Raw genomic sequence first — 16,855 nt, 5'->3', positions numbered from 1 at the left:
AAAAAGGGGAACAGCTCTCCACTAGGTACAGATGTACATCCAAAAACCACCTTTTGCCAGGAGCAATATAATTTCTCAAACGTGGTAGAGGAATGACACAAAATTTGTCAGTCTTGGCAATATAGCTTGTCTGCAAGTTTCTCTGCCTCAGCCATCCCTCCTACCCTCAGCGAGGCACATGAGTACTTGCTTGCCACGCGGAATACCTTCCCAGTCAAGATGGACACGAGCAACAAAGCAGACTCCCAGATTCGGCACACTCCCCAGAAGAAAGCCCTCATGGGTATATGCCAACCTAAGGATCTGTTCACCTCGACATATTGAGTGAAACAACTGCAAGACACAGCAACAGGTTTCCAGACACCAGACTGAATTGGCCTGAATCCCATCCTGTGCCTGGTGCTTCCTTCTGGATGGATCTAGATGTAAGAAGCGTTTACCCAACACAAAACCCTAGGCAAGGCACAGGGATTTTGTTCTGAACGCAGACCCAAGTGGAATTTAGAGCAGCTGTAGCTGAACAGCGCTGTTAACAGTTGGGTATATACAATACTTTGTGGGAAAATAACTCCTTATTTCTTAAAATTAAATATATAGCCAAAAAAGTGAGTATCAAAATTCAGGTTTCTAATTTTCTAAATTTGGAAATCCACATGTAAGAAATTAAATTTGAAGTTTGCAGTCAGTCACGCGCACACCTTTTCAGGACAAGGGCCCATAAAAAAGGGTAAAGAACAGTACCTAGTTACCAGACTGAAGGAAATCAAGGTTATCATGCAGCACAGAAGGTTAATGATAAACAAAGACAATGCAGAGAAGCAGTAACACACTTTTTTTTTTTTACTTGACTCACGCAAATAATCAGTAACTTCAAAGACAACTATTTGGACAGGGAAAGGTTCGCACAATAAAGTCTTTCTGGTTTTAGCTACTCCCATAGACAATCTTTTGAGAAGCAATTGTTTGTGCCATTATTTCAAACACGGTGCCAGCTTTCCTCGTGGTCATACCAAGGATGAGGAACACCAGGGCTTGGGATGCAGCCTATGGCAGCACATCTGCAAGCGGAGCCTCAGCTGTTTTCAGGGCTATGATAAAATGCGGTGGTGAGGTTGAATCTGCACAAAGACTCTTGCATTAGTAATAAAGACACAGCTTGAAAAGACCAGGAATTGGGTCTGCAGCTGCTCTGACAACGTAATAACAGCGACTCCATATGGAGTAATGGGAAGTGCATTTTATGCCTGCAAGGTAAATCCCCATCCTCTACAGGAAAGGGAAACAATCCCACATGCTGCCACACAGCACTCTGGTTTCAACACACCCATGTTCAGGAGAGTTAAACATAAATGCAGGAACTTAATTTTCTATCCATGTTCTGGCTTTGTATTTCAGAAAGAGTACAGAGCCTTGAGAGAGGTTTCTGGGATTGGTCCCCTAGCCTCTGTCAGTCAAGAGCCTCTGGGACTCTGGACAAGAGTGAACCTACCTTAGTGCAGCCCGAGAACAACCCTCGCACCCCACAAGACCCACAACTGCCTGTTCCAGCAATTCATTCTCACACGTCACACTCCCCATGCGGAATCTCCCACTGAAAACAGCATTACTGCTTGCAGAAACCTTCAGCATCAGGCACTGTAGATGTTGAAAACACACCTGAAGCCCAACATCTCCATGAAAACAAACCGCTAGAGAAGAATTTGGTCCACTGATCGCTGGAGGAGCTCTTCGCTCACTTCAATAAGCATACAGAATGAAGGCAAAAAGCCAGAATTTTGCCTTGAAACCAGAATCCGAAGGCCAGACTCAAACCGCTCGGTCTCCTGTGAAAGGGACAGGAAATGAATCCGATCAACAGAGACAGGATCTGATAAAGCCAAACTGCAGCTTTGCTAATAGAGACAGAGATTATGCTGAGAAGAAAGGGCGATTTTATCTTTTAATTCCTTAAGATGTTCCATCCGATCCAAGGTAATCATACCATCGCCTTCTCACTTCTCCGATTAATTACTCCTTCCAACAAGCAATCAGAAACCCATTTCTGAAGCACATGGCAGATTAGGATTAAATCCTTTCACTCAGTTGAAGTATAGAGGAAACAAAAGATGCTCATTCTTCATTAAGGTCAGACTCCTCTCCCAAGAAAACCTTTCCTTCTCCCGTAGAGAGAATAGAGGTAGAGTACTACAGGAATGAAAGGAAGGAGCGTATTGCCTTCTGTTAAAAAACAGGGAAAACCAGGGGATCTCGGGATCCCCTGTCAGCCTTCAGGTTTTTTTCTCCCCTGCAGCTGAAGAATTCACATAGGTTCTTCAGCTGTAAAGCTCTGTTGTTACTATGAAGTCTCCCTTTATGTCTGAAAGGTTGATAACCTCTAAAAAAGCCTGTGTTTAGTCTTCTTTCTCGCTCAAGTTTTGTAATAATTAGCACAGAATGCAAAAGGAAAGCCTAGAGGCCTTTTATGTAAAAACTTAAATATTTTTTAAGCTAGTTCTAACCACTATGATAGACTAATCACCCTGTGATTTAGTTCTAAAACAATGGTTATTAAAGGAAGAATGTGCAAAAACATCCCGTTGCGCTCTAACTAAAAACCACAATGCAAAACCTGAGGCAAAGCAGGGGAAAAAAGCACATCCAAGGAAGTCATCATATACAAACTGAGGAGTAATTATGGGCTTGCTGATGAGCTCACGCTCCCCACGCTGGCAAAACGCCTACTGAGGACTGACACAGTAGATAGCAACAATTCAGCACTAATTGCAGAGCAAAACTATCTCTAATTTGTGGGAAAAATCCTGGGGATGGTTTTGAATCTATATGGGCTTCTGCTCCCTGGAGTTAAGCCCTGGGGGCAGGGGACAATGTTCCTACAGAAATATATAGGGGCATGACACCAAAATTGCACGGCTCACGGGAAGGGAACAGAATATACACAGAGATTTCAGAACTCTTGTGGCTCCAGGTCAAGTCAGACTTGATCCAAAGGCTACTCAATCCCATGAAAGGTTTCTCTATAATTCAAAATCCAAGTTTCCTATTGGAAACTGTACCATAAGCAGTATCTGGAAGAGAAACGTGAGGAGAGCAGGCAGAGTGCGGGAAGGACGGTGATACACGATAGCCATATTCCATTCAAATAGCTTGGTATTTTACTATTGCAGAAACAATTTCTTTAATTAAATATGAGCTATACAATAACTCAGCCACGCTACGCACCCTGTGTGGAGCTGCAGAAGGATCTCAACTTTTGGAATTTACTGGGTTTTGACTGCTTGATTTAGTATAGCATTAAAGGTCACTCTGGCACTTAATCTGTTACTCACTGGAGCTCAGGTTAACATATAGATTTTGATCTGTGCATTTCGATAATCTAACCTCTGCCCTCAACTTTGATTATGAAACAAAACCAGGACATAGGTCCCTCCTGCCCCCATTTTGTCCCTCCTTTTTACAGCCTGCACCTGCAATGAAGACTTCTTTGCAGGCCAGCCTTGGTTTGTAGACTGTGACTTGAAAGGCTAGAGCAACAGAGAGATGAAAATAAGAAACAACTAGTTTTGCAAGTTTCTTCTCCTTCTCTCTGCACATTTAAGTTTTTTGAAACTAGGAATTTTGTTTTCATTTGCAGTGCAGTGTTATGACAGCCTGTCTGATGGTAGTGCATTTGTACCAGTTTAAACTTGCAGATGATTTGGTTAAAAGCAAAGAAAATGGGAGTGGAATGCAACCTGTTTCTGGTGTAATAGGAAATACCTTTTGACACACTGGGCTTGCCACTGCAGCCCCCACTGTGCTCCAATATCTACACACACCCTCAAGCGCACTAGGAAAAGACACCATGTTGACGCAATCACACATTTAATGCAATTCGGTATGCAGCGGAAACCTGGTCATCGCAGCAGGAACAAGAGCAAAGCCTTGCCCTGGGCCACTGGTGCTGTCGGTGTGATGTCTGGCACAGAAACCCCTCAGAACCCCAATGCAAACAATGTCACATTAAGGGAAGGTTGACCCTGCCTCTCCACAAACTGCTGAAACCTCAGGTGGGGCTGCAGGATAGGAAGGGCCAACCCGGCACCTGATGTAACCCCTTTCGCTTACTTATGAAACCACCCCGCAAGATTTTTTCATTCCTGCAAGTTCAGCAGTGATAGTTTCAGCCTCTGCTGGCTGGGAACCCCCCACCAGCTGCCAGTCCAGATTTATTCAAGCCAACCTTCTGCCCACGTACCTACTCTGCCCTTTGCACAACTCCGACACTCTCCCATTGTGTCCAACCCCCATGAGACAGCTTTGCCCTTTCTCTGCCTCCACCATGTCATTCTGAACAAGCAATGGTCTCCTTTGAGACGTCTCGAGATACAAGACTCACCATTTCCTGGTTCATCTTAGGAGACCTTCTCTAAACCTCCATCACTTGAATTCAGTCTGTTTTAAACATGGGCAACCCAAAATGCATGCAACATCCCACGCGATGGTCTTGGACAAACTCTGTGCCAAATACTATGAGCTAACATCATCTCATTCCTTCAGTCGAAGCAACTCTTCCCAAAAGCTCAAAGAGTGACTAACCCACCTTCACGGTCTGACTGGTAAGAGTAAGCTGAGCTACAACAGGAGGTAAGCTGAAAAGGACATACAGACCACCACCTCAGCTGAACTGCAGCACTGACAGCCAGGACTCCTGCTTTCTTCTTCCACAGTGGTCAGGAATCTCCTTGCCAGATCGAGGGATGATGACGGTACCAAGCTTGGGAATAGAAGGGTGGTAGGGTTCCACCACTGGTACCTGTTGAAAGATCTGAGATCACCAAACCAAAGATGCTAGGAAGGAGCAAACCCACTCTCTCTCCAGAACACCAGGGAACCGTGTAAGCCCCATCCCCGCTACTCACACTGATTCCCATCACTGCACTGGCAGCGGCAGAGCAACGCCAGACGCAGTTATTCCCTGGAGCATCCTCTTCCTCCTCCCTGCTGATTCACCAGCCTACACTCAGCTTCCCTCTAAGAAGCTGACCCCTGGGCTACGTGCACTAATTGCTGCTTTCTCCTGAGCCTCTCTACAAGTACTGCCATTTCCCCAGACCTCAGCCGACGTACCTACACAACTCCCACTATAACCAGTGGTGGACACAGGGAGGCCAGCAATCTAGGAAGTTTGCTTTCGGACAGCATGCGTTAGTCACCGAGTTTCCTACTTTACCACCTGCAACCCCAGTACGAAGGTGCTCAGAACAGCTAGGAGTTTAGACAGCTCACAAACCTTACAGTACAAGAAGGAACATGTCTCTTACTCAAATTAGATCTCTACCAATGACCAAAACTGTAATCATTTTGGCAAGTTATATCAAATTGGGTCTTATCTGTCAACATTGTTACGCTATCCCTTCCTGCCTCGCGGCTCCCTTCACACACACCTTACCATCTAAGGCCCCATTTAAGGGGGCTAAGAAGGATGGGGGGGACACATTTTAGCAGGGCCTGTAGCATTAAGACAAGGGGTAAGGGTTTTAAACTAAAAGAGGGTAGATTTAGACTAGCTATAAGGAAGAAATTTTTCACCATGAGGGTGGTGAACCACTGGCACAGGTTGTTCCCTCCCAGGTCAGGTTGGACAGGGCTCTGAGCAACCTGCTCTAGTTGAAGATGTCCCTGCTCATGGCAGGGTGGCTGGACTAGATGACCTTAAAAGGACCATTTCAACCCAAAGATCCTATGATTCTACAATCTGCCTTGCAGAGGCCATCATTTACTTTGGCTGCACCACATGCGAGAAACAGAGACCCTAGCTCAAAGCCTCTAGGCACTAAGCCACAACAGCACCATAGGATGGCCACCTATGAGGTCAGAGATTACAGGTTAGAGGAGGTTAGAGATTACAGTTTCTAAGGAGTGAAAAAAGAAAACACCATCCTACACAGTCAGATTGCAAAGCAGGAGTGGAGACCGAACATGCTCAAAGTGCTGCCCATGCTCCAACAGGACTTGTTGGGCCACCTGGGACAAGAGAGGCTGTCACAACACGGGCTGCGTACATCTGGGAAAGGCTGTTAACCCCAGCCTCCTCCAGCAGCAGCCGAGACCTTGCAAGAGCTGTACGGCCCCACAGCCTGGTTTTAATCAGCATTTCCATCTATACGCTACCGTGCCACTGGGAAGCACACGTACAGCACTGTTTGATGCATAGATGCCGGCAGCCAAAAGGAACAGGTCTGGTTAGGTGGATTTGTGCTAAAATGGGATTTAACATTTTGCATCTCTGGAGATAAGAGTGATGCTGACAGGGTGAACCCAGCCTGCATGCAGGTAGGCAGGACAGATGGATCAACCCACCATTCTCCTGGAACACTGCAGCATTACATGTTCTAACCGGAGCTTTACAGAGCCACCACGTGTCCCTAGCTGCTCCTTCACTTCTTACCAAAACGGGTTGTTTCCGTACCACAAGTCTCACTCATCTCTCCTCTAATGCAGGCAAGACCACAATCGTGACTTTGTACAGAGATCAAGATACAATCTCATCTAGCCAAGCAGGCACAGAGCAGCTACAAGCAGCAGCCTGAGTACATTACAATACAGAACGCTGGCACCATGTCTCCAATGCAGACTGGTCCTCTTTCAACCAAAAAAGAAGAGCAAAAACCAAGTTGTCACTTCTTCTAACAATAGCAATCAATGTTTCTGGCACCCTAAGACAGAGTATATCATAGCAGCCCATAAACTTGAACCATGTGATCACCCAAAAGCACCCATTTGATTTGACATTTCCATGTCAGTGTGTCAGGTACTCCCACATCTTACTGTCTAACCAACATGCTTGGAGGGGATTCAGTGATAAAAAGGGAAAAAGTTCTTGCAGATGCCTTGAAGACATCAAGATTAAGCTTGCAGGAGGCATTGCTATTGCCAGCATCATTTCCTAGAAATATATATAAATATATATACACATATAAGCATAAGTTTTTGTTATGGAAGAGATTTGGCAAGTTCAAAAAGCTACTTCGTAGATCCCAGTAAAAGCCTATGTAAATGGACACATACAAGATGACCTGGGCAAGGCAAAACATCAGCTTCCTCTGCCTCAGCAGCACAGTCCACACGAGCCTGCCTTTTTGTGCCACGTTGTCCATCACTAAACCTCCATTAGGAATGGCTGGTGGATTGGTCATCAGCTAGAACTTCCCAAACTTACTAGCCGGGGAACAGAAGTCCAGAGAAAGAAAGAAAACAGAAAAAGCACTTATTCAAGGTTGCAGACCGACCTACTCCAGTTTGCACAGTAAGGATCTCGGTTATAAAACGAATAGCTATACGCTAAATATAGCTAAGGAGCAGACTTTAATCACCAGGACAAGCTTCATGCGGAGGGCTGAGAGGAGCCACTGAGGTAGTACAGCACACAGTATCTGACAGGCAATTATGAGGCTAAAAAGCCCACTAAACACATCTCATGACTTAAGTGCCTCTCCACATCTTCCAGGAGAGGCCTCTTTTTCTAGGGAGGTTTGTTCCCCAGCCAGGACAGCCTCCGCATCCAGGGGACACGCTGGCAGGTCAGGAATGGGAGCATTTGCAAGGGATGGGAAAGTGCCGTTTGTCTCAACAGGCAGCTGCTTTTTGCGCCTGTCAGGGTTACTGAAAAGTTTCCAGCACTAATTGGCGGACACAGAAGTTTTCAGAGCATGATGCAACAAATAAAGGGGGGGTGGAATATGTCAAAGGAAGAAAAAGAACAGACCAGCCAGAGAAAGCCTTTGTTAGCGACTGTGCCAGAAGCTGGTGCCTGGATTTGGAAGCCTTCCTCCATCCCTTCGGACGTTGTGCTGCAAAAGAAGTTCACGCTGCAAAAGAAATTGTGCTGGTTTTGTCAATGAAACACCTTTGCATAGTGACAAGCAGGCACACAAAGTGGCAATGACCACAAATAAAACAAATGGGAAGACACACGCTAGGCAGTTCTAACTGCAACACTAGTTCTAACTGTCCAGAGAGGTTACAGAAACTTCCTCATTGCCCACACTATTCTTCAAAAAAATAAAATAATCTTCAAACCTCTGCCTTGAACGACAGAGATGAAGATAGACCCAACCTGGGACAGCCAGATGGATCAGATGACCTCTTGAAGTTTCTGCCACCCCAGATTTTTGTGAAGTCCTTTCAATGTAACCAGTATCTATGTGGTCTTTGCTACACAACGCAACTTATTCACCAAAATAAAATAGGATTAATTTTGACCAAGAGCTCTGGCACAAGCAATACAATTTTATTTGCATTACCTTTTTAAAAGAACTGTGTGTGTGAGCACTGGAGAGGGATTAAAAAGGACCAAAAAGTCATTAAAGAGTTCCAAGATCCAAATATCCAACATCCACAGAGCACTTCATTCGCAGACCTCAAAGGAGGTCAAAACTGCATCACCCATTTTGTACCTAGGACAAAGAGATACAGAGAAGGAAAAGCTTTTTCCCCAAGATTACTCAAAAGACAGTGGCAGAGATTAATAATTGCCCAACTCGATTAGGCATCACTGTCTCTCTGAATATCCAATACATCAAAGGACTTGTGAAGTCTTTCTGAGTGTTTACTTTACAGACACAGAGTATAAATACTTTTTAAAAATAATCATTTGGCTTTCCCAGGCACAAATGGAGTTATCAAGGGAGTAAACATCAGAGTTCAGACGTGAACTCTCAAAATAAACCAAACAAACTGCAGATTCCCTTTGTGCTTCAGCACAGCTGGGGACAGGGAGATGGGGACTTCACAGCTGGCTCGGACTCCACAGCAGGGCATTTCTCTGCAACTGTCCAGGGGTAAACACTGGCATAACAAAAATAAATCATTGAAAGGAAAATACCACCTAACTTCAGTGCCAATTCAAGTCAGCATCATATTTTATTCCATCATACTGAAATAAAAAAAAAGATGTAAACTGTGACAACGAAATATGACAACACTTGGTTTTATTTCTTCACACACCTTTCTTTGCTTATGCTGCCTCTGAAACAACCATGGCTATTTTACAGACACAATTTCACTCATTTAGAAGGAAATAATAAAAACAGTGCCACTGCATGGGAATGATTTCCAAAACGTCTGATGCAGAAATATTATGGGTTGTTTGTTTTTTTAATGGGGCTTCTGTAGGATTTTTTCAGGAATAGCAGTTAAGTAGCAGTTTAAGGTGCCAGACTCAGTGTCACATGCAATGAAGTCATTTTTCCCACTGGTAAGTACAGCAAGAGCTACTGCACAATCATATAAGAGCAAGAAATTAAATCCCACTATGAGGAAAGTGAATTTGCTTTGTCCTGTTTAGCATCGCAGCTCAACAAAGTACAAAACACAAACACAGCACACAGGGTCCTCTCAGCAGAGCAGCGGGGAATGCTCCGAGAGCGCAGTGGTACTGCAGAAAGAGACTTTGTACGTGGATGCACTGACAGACTCCCGTGTTTCTCTGCCAGCATCAGCCACAGAGCTTTCACGTCCAGCTTTCACGCAGGACAGGAAGGACAGCCACATAGAGAAGGCAGCATTAGACTAAGACTCAGGAAGACCAAGTCCAACTCCTTTCTCTAAGCTGGGCTTCTGGAATGACCTTAGACATTTTGTCGTCTTTATTCAGCAACTTACCTAATGTGGTTGTTTTAAAAAACTGACCAGTACAACAAAGCCCTAGTCTTGCTGGGGTCTGGCATCACCAGTACTATCAGCCAGGGTGCTCTCCCAGGCAAACATGGCCTGAAATTCTACTGTAAGTACCACAAGAACAGCAATAAAAGAACAGCCAGAGATTGTTGGGTATCTTTAACTTGACAGTCGATCAGCAGAAAACATGCTTTCTTGCTTTTTCTTGCGCTCAGACCCCTTCGGAGATGGAGGGGGAAATGGGTCACAAGGTATTTATAAAAGGTATTCACGAAAAATAGAGCACTCTATAAATACCTATATATAGCTCTATAAGTAAGGGCATACCCACATCTAACATAGGTTAGCAACAAGTTCTGTTCAGGTCTAGCTACCTGTACCTGGGCTTTCCCAGAACTTTAAAAGTATATAAGCCTTACCACGCATTGTGTTCTCTCTGCAGAGTGGTAGCGACACCACATATCAGGGGAATGGAACTTGCTTTATATATTGTCCTTTGCCCTCACCAGAATTACGACTCCTCCTGAAAAAACTGTATTAATTTCCCTGAGTTTCATGGATAGAGAAAGCGTTTTGATAAATAAAACCAGCAACCTCAATCACGAGGTGGAACCCGTGCCCCTACCCTTTTAACCACCCAGGAGCACAAGGGAAGAAGAACTGGCATCACACCCTCACACAGCCGCATCCCTTGACACTGGAAACTCCCCCTCTGGGTCCTTCACCCTTTCTTCTGCCAGAGCAAAAGCACAAGTGGGGAAAAAAGAGGAAACACACCAGAACTGCTACTTGCTGGAGTAAATTAGGGCAGCCTCCAAGGCTAGAGGGGCAGGAAGCCAAGCAGAAGAGAAGCACATACCAGCCCTCGGCCTCAGTAGATAATCCAGACCATACTTATCTTAAAAGCATCTCCTGAAACACACCGGTTTTCCCTTAATTGGAGGCAGGCCTCACACACGAGTGCTCCTGAGATGACAGGCTGGTTCCAGCACAGCTTCTCTCTGGCATGCCTGTAATGGCTGGCACTAACATTTTAACTTGTGGCTCGTCTCAAAGCTGAGCCTTTGAAGTCCTGTGCTCTCAGTGGCAGGCACTGTGACACCTTTTTGTGACAACACAGCTGTTTGATGCAGACTCCCTCCTTCCTAGTCCCAGCAGGCTATAACAGCAGGCAGGCAATTTCTTAAAATACCAAATTCCAGACCTAAGTTTAAGAAACCCACCGTGTTTAAAGCATCACCTGCCCAGCAACGGTGGAGCAGGACTGACATGTGCTGACTGAAGGGGCTCTTTTGGAGCACGGCTGGGTAGAGCAACGCTGCCTAGCAGGCAGCGGGGCAGAGGCTGCGGCCAGCAAGGCACCCCAAATATACCTCTGTCCACTCATAGACCAATTCTCCTCAAATTGCAAGTCACCCTCAAGGAAACTCCAGCCAACAGTAATGGATGGGCTAGGGAAACTTGACATCCATTCCAGCAGGACGAGTTTCCAAGACAGGGTTTGCAGGCCTATGGGACTGACACTCAACAGCAGGGCAGCAAACAGCAGTCAGTGCTGACACAGTGCTTTGTCTCCCGGCTCTTCCCAAACGCCGCCACAGCCTGCCCCATACCCCAGAGCAGCAACGCGTGCCTCTGCCTCCATCGCGGGATGCTCCCCCAAACAGGCCACTTGCGGGTTTGTCTCAGGAGGTGCACGGGGCACAGACCCGCTCCGCCTGCCCCGCACAACCCGAGCAGGACGCGGATGCCAGCAGCCCAGCCCAGCCGGGCCTTCCTCAGAAGCACATCTCCTTGCTACAGACAAAAAACCCCAGCAAATCCTGCAGTACGTAGTTAATGCCGATAGCTGGATCATTAAAGAATAAATATCCAGAGAGGAGACCGAGCCCAGCAAGCAGTCCAGCTTCGCAGAGACAAAAGACGGTTTTCCTCCCGCTCCAAAGCCGCAGCTCGCTGGGCACTGGGCGGCCGATGCCGACACCCGCCCTGCCCTCCCTCTGCCCGGCATCGGGCGCCGCTTCCCCGGCTGCTCCCAGCCGTGTGCTGGGCCCGGCGGCCGTGTTTACTGCCGAACCGGCACTCGGCCGCGGAGGTGCCGGCGAGGGCTGCAGCCCTGCGCGGGTGGGTGTGCGCCCGGCCGGGCGGCAGCCGAGCAGAGCCCGCCGCCGCGCACGCCCACCCGAGCTCCCTCCCCACCGGCGGGTGGGTGCCCGGCCCTGGGGCTCCAAGGGCCGAGGGGGCCGGCGCGGCAGTGGCGGGACCCCCACCCGCCCCTGCACAAAGCGCGGCCCCGGAGAAGACGCGGCCTGACCCTCCCCGAGCGAAGACAATGCTCCGCCGCGGACGAGCCTCCTCCGGGGAGCCCGAGCGGCGGGTCGCGCTGACCGCGCCCCAGACCCCGCTCGCCGGGGGCTCGTTCCACCCCGGCTCCATTCGCCCCCGTGTTACGGCGCGGACAGAGGCGCGTCCGTGTCCCCCCCCCCCGCGCTCCCCCTTACCCTGGCGCAGCCCCCGAGCCGCCGCAGGCTGCAGCCGCTGGCCGGCGGCAGCCGGGCCACTCCCTGCCGGGCCGGGAAGGCGGGAGCCGGGCGGGCGGCCCGGATTGGCGGAGGATGAGGATGAGCAGCAAGAGGAGGAGGAGGAGGAGGAGGAGGAGGATGATGATGACGACGGGGCCGGTAGCGCGGCTCACCCCCTCCTCTCGACCGCCGCGGCCGGGCCCTGCGAACAAAGGGGCCGGCCCCCGGCCGCCCCGCGCTGATAATCCTCTTGGTTGCTGGGCCCCGCCGCCGCCGGAAGGCGGGTGGGAGGGTGGATAGCAGAGCGGAGGCTCCTCCTGGCTGCCTGCAGCCCGTAGCACTCACTCCTTAGAAAAGGAATAATAACGAAGTTCACCTTCTGCTCGGCAGAGGTGCGGCCTCCCTTCCTCACAGCTCTGGGTCTGGTCTCTGGAGAGGAGGAGCTCTCCAAGCACACCTGAACTCAGGCGGTAGTGCATTTGATTGATGGGAGAAGGGCAGGAGGAGTTGGACGTGCCTCCTGGAAGAAAGGCGAGTGCCCTCATTACCCGGGACTTTCTGGGGAACGCAGCAAAGGGAAAGCACCTGCAGCCTTGGAAACCGGTTGATGCAAAGCCCAAGGAAGAGTGGGCTGAGCTGAAAATCACCACCGGTCCCTCACCACCTCTGCTGACTACGCCCAGAGCCGTACCTGGGCTGACATCACATGGAGACCAGGGCGTGGGGTCACAGCTAGTGCCTCTGCCCTGAGGCTGCATCCTGATTTTGGACAGGAGTGGAAGTGCTTCATACAAGGGCCACGCTTGTATCCAACATACTTTACCAGCGCTACAGACGCCCCGTGTCACCCTCCAGGCAGTGATTTTGCACATCAGACCCTATGGCGGAAGGTCCCTGGCCATGCACTGACAGAGGGTCCCACCCGGCAACAGTCGTGATATTTGGTGCTGTGACTCTGCTCCACACCCTCCGTGTGGGCCCAGGAAAGCACAAGGGAGACGCAGGTGAAGGAGATGCAGGCAACAAAGCAGGGAACGAAGCTGAGGGCAGCTAAGCATCATCCAGAATATGAGCTTTGACAGCTCTGGCCTCAGCAAGACAATCCAGCCCCACGAGGCAGCCGCAAGCATCTTCATTTTCCGTCTCGCAGAGCGGAAGCCAAAGCGAAGCGAAGTGAAATGGCTGGTCCATGCCAAAAATAGAACCCGAAGCACCTGACTCCGACGCCTCTGCTTCAACTGTTAGTTCACTGTCTTTCCCTGCTATTTTCCCTACATCCAAGCTCAAGTCGTTGCTTTGCGGTTCTGGATACAGGATTTTTTGTCTCCTCTCTAGCCTGTAGTTGCCTAGGGAGACAACATGTCACCAGGAGAAGAGCAGGTGCATACTGAATCAGACTCTGGACTCCAGCGGGAGGTCTCGCTTCTCCGTCCAGCTTCACCCCCCGTTTGCCAGCTCTGCCGCTTCGTATCCTTAGGTCCGAATTTCTTTCCTCACCAAAACGGCGATGGAGCGATGATGGTGACCTCCCTTTGTGAGTTCCAGAGAGACTAATGAGAAGCCTTACATGCAGCCATGCTTTTTGTGAGAAAGAGGAGTGTAAATTTAAAGAAGTTTTTTTTGGGGGGAAAAAAAAAATCCTCTTTAATGTTTTCAGGTGCTTCAGGGTAGGATTTCAAAGCTCATAAGTTAAACCTTCTCATTTTTGATCAGCTGCAGAATTTTATGCTGTATCTTATATACACTAATTTGTTCTCATTACAAAAACTTCCATAAAAATGTTTAATTTACAGCCCTACGTCTACATCATGACAAAGAAGGTCAGCAAGTCTGGGGTTGTATTTTGCCTGCCTGGTGCACGCAGCAGCTCAATGCCGTTTCCCATCTTCAGCCTCAAGTTTTTGTAGGACAGGAGCCCAGGACAGACACGCTACGCTGCAAGCTGGCATGTTTCTCCTTGCTTCTCCATTTCAGTGGCAGAAGTCTTGAATTTTACAAGTCATTTTATTTTCTCCTATAGAACTTGGTCGTCCCAAGGGCTCGGTGAGCAAATAGTCACCTAATGTAATGACTGTTATATTTTACATAGAAGTGACTCGAGGCGTCCTGTGATCCGAGGCCGTTGTGCCAGGCGCTGCACGCTCCCTAAAGAAGAGGCAGACCCGCACCATGGAGTCAGCTTTCCCTTGCGCTCGTGCGTTCTGCAGAGCTGACGCAAAACCGAAAGGAGAGTCGAGCCCACTGGCTTCAATAAGATGAAGCTGGAAAAATTTCACAGCTCTTACGTCATTTCTTTGAATCATTTTGACAAATGTGCCTCTCTGACTAAACTTGCTCAGGGGAATTTCCAGGGAGAGAAGGAAAGATCATCCAGGGCCAGAGCGCTAGCGGTGATGTCACCCATAGACTTGAATTTGCGTCTTTGCCATCAAATGCTCTCCCACAAAGCTATCCCTCAGCTTTTGTCGTACCTGCTTTTCACAAACAGAGGTTCAAGATGAAAATAAATGTTGAAATCCCATCATTCTGCAGAATGGCACTACTATTTCCCAATAACCATTTATTTATTCACAGGGGCTGCGTGCAGGCAACCAACCCTGCACCGATGACCCCAGACACAGGGAAGCACAGGAGACACGTTTCAGCCTATGCACGTGTGAGGACTTGTCACTTTTACCCAGGTGAGCAGAGCCATGACTTTCAATTTGACCATTACGTGTAGAAAGCTGGTATGCAATCTCTGACATTTCCGGGCTATCACATTTGCCTGACAAACCTCTTGCTATATATCACCCTCCTATTTCATGGATATGAGATGTATTTTGTTTTGAAAAGTGGCTTCTCGCAGACAGTCAAAACTGTCTCCACTTGACTGATCCATTATTCTGATCCTGTGAGTATTTGTAGATCCTGTTGGGATCTCTAAAGAGCTTCACAGCTGTTTTCTTTTAAATTATCCTGACAAACTGAAGCATTACACAAAGTAACCTAAAAACCAAGGGAATACTCACACATGCATCTAGGGAAACAAAAAGAGCAAACATGTTGTGTTTTGCTGTTATCTATATTGTTTGGATAAGGACAAGCAGGTAAGAAATGGCCAAAGCATTCAAGTATCTTTCCATTTTATTAACCCGGAGCAGATGAAGCACCTCTTCGCAAAAAGCTGATGAGACACTTGATTTGTCACGTACCAATAGGTTACACTTCCTAAAGCCCTGATCCTGCAGTTGTTCCCCAAAGGCAGCTACATTTGAAGGCTACAGAGAGCATGTATAGGCCACATGAAATGCTGACGTCAGGACCCCAGAAGTCAACAAAAGCTTTAGAGTTGAATCTTTTCAGCCTTTTCCCTACCACATGCCTAGAAATCCCTGCCAAATATAGCCCTTTGCCCTGACAAAGTACTGTTGGCACCAAATGGTGGCAGAAACAACTATGTTTGAAAATGCTGTGCAACTTCATTAGTCAACTTGCAGTTAGGTGATTTCCATCATCTCAAAGATGCAGCCCCAACAAGAGCGCAAGTTCTTACTATTCATTCAAGCCGACACTATAAATAGCCTGCTGCATTTGGTGGCAGAGCACAAAATTCCAGCACTGGTGGGAGAAACAAGATCAAAGCTGGGATTTAAAGAAAAGCTGTTTTTCCCCTTTGATTACAGAGCTGCTGAAAGAGCTTCTTATTTTGAGGATCAGTGACTGCTTTAGGCTTTACCCATTGTAGGCCAAGACTGAGGTTCAGAAACATCTTGTAAACAGCTTTTAAATTGTTAGGATCTTGCACAGTTGCAACAATTCATCCAAGTGGCGTCATGTTTTCAGGCATTCGTTATCCAAGCAAGGGCCACTGCAAAGCCTCTAATATCCAGCAGATTCTGTTGTACCTCCTAAGGTGAAAGAAACCTCTCATCTATCTTCAGACATCTATATCCAAGCCAACTGTCTAGACTGTCTCTATAATGAGGGCAGAGAAACAGGCACTGGGCTGCAATTCCCCTCCTCATATTGCAAACATCTAAAATGGATTAACTGCTCTCTAACAATGCCCGCTTCCACCCATGAATTACAGGGGTAGTTGAGAATTAGGCCAAATGAGATGTTTGAAATTAAGTGATATGAATTCCACTCATCTTCCTTCCAGAAACGCTCAGCACAGATGGCGATGCTTATTTGGGTGCACGGAGATCAAATGCATGTTAGGTCCGTTCTTGTCGGAAGGCCTGACTTAGTTCTGTTTCACTAAAAGAAATTAAACTGCTGGCCAGGATTCAGCAGGAGCAGGATCCGGCTCCAGGATCCTTCAAGGGAACACACGTGGCTTGTACAGTGTGACGGGAAGCGCTCTGAAAGAAGGCTTTCTACTAGGCCGACTGCTGTGCGTTCCTATACACTTGTTAACATAAAAGAAAGTGTGGGTGGAAATACGTTGAAAGATCATGGCAGTTCTCATTAATTATGAAGATCAAGAGGAGCTCTTACTGCTTTTTTAGTGTATTTCCTATACTGAAATTAGTGCATTAACTGTTACTTAAACTTCAACCATCAGTATAATTGAATCATTAGCACTGTCTGGCTCCTGTTGTTCTACATTTTTAAAGTAAACCTCCTTGCTGCAGTAGCAATGACTCTGAGGAACGTGGGACAGCACTCCCCACAAATGCAACACAGTAAAA

The sequence above is a fragment of the Phaethon aethereus genome (assembly GCF_964289735.1).
Source record: "Phaethon aethereus genome assembly, chromosome: 19".
Lineage (NCBI taxonomy): Eukaryota > Metazoa > Chordata > Aves > Phaethontiformes > Phaethontidae > Phaethon > Phaethon aethereus.
This window is presented reverse-complemented; position numbering follows the sequence as displayed.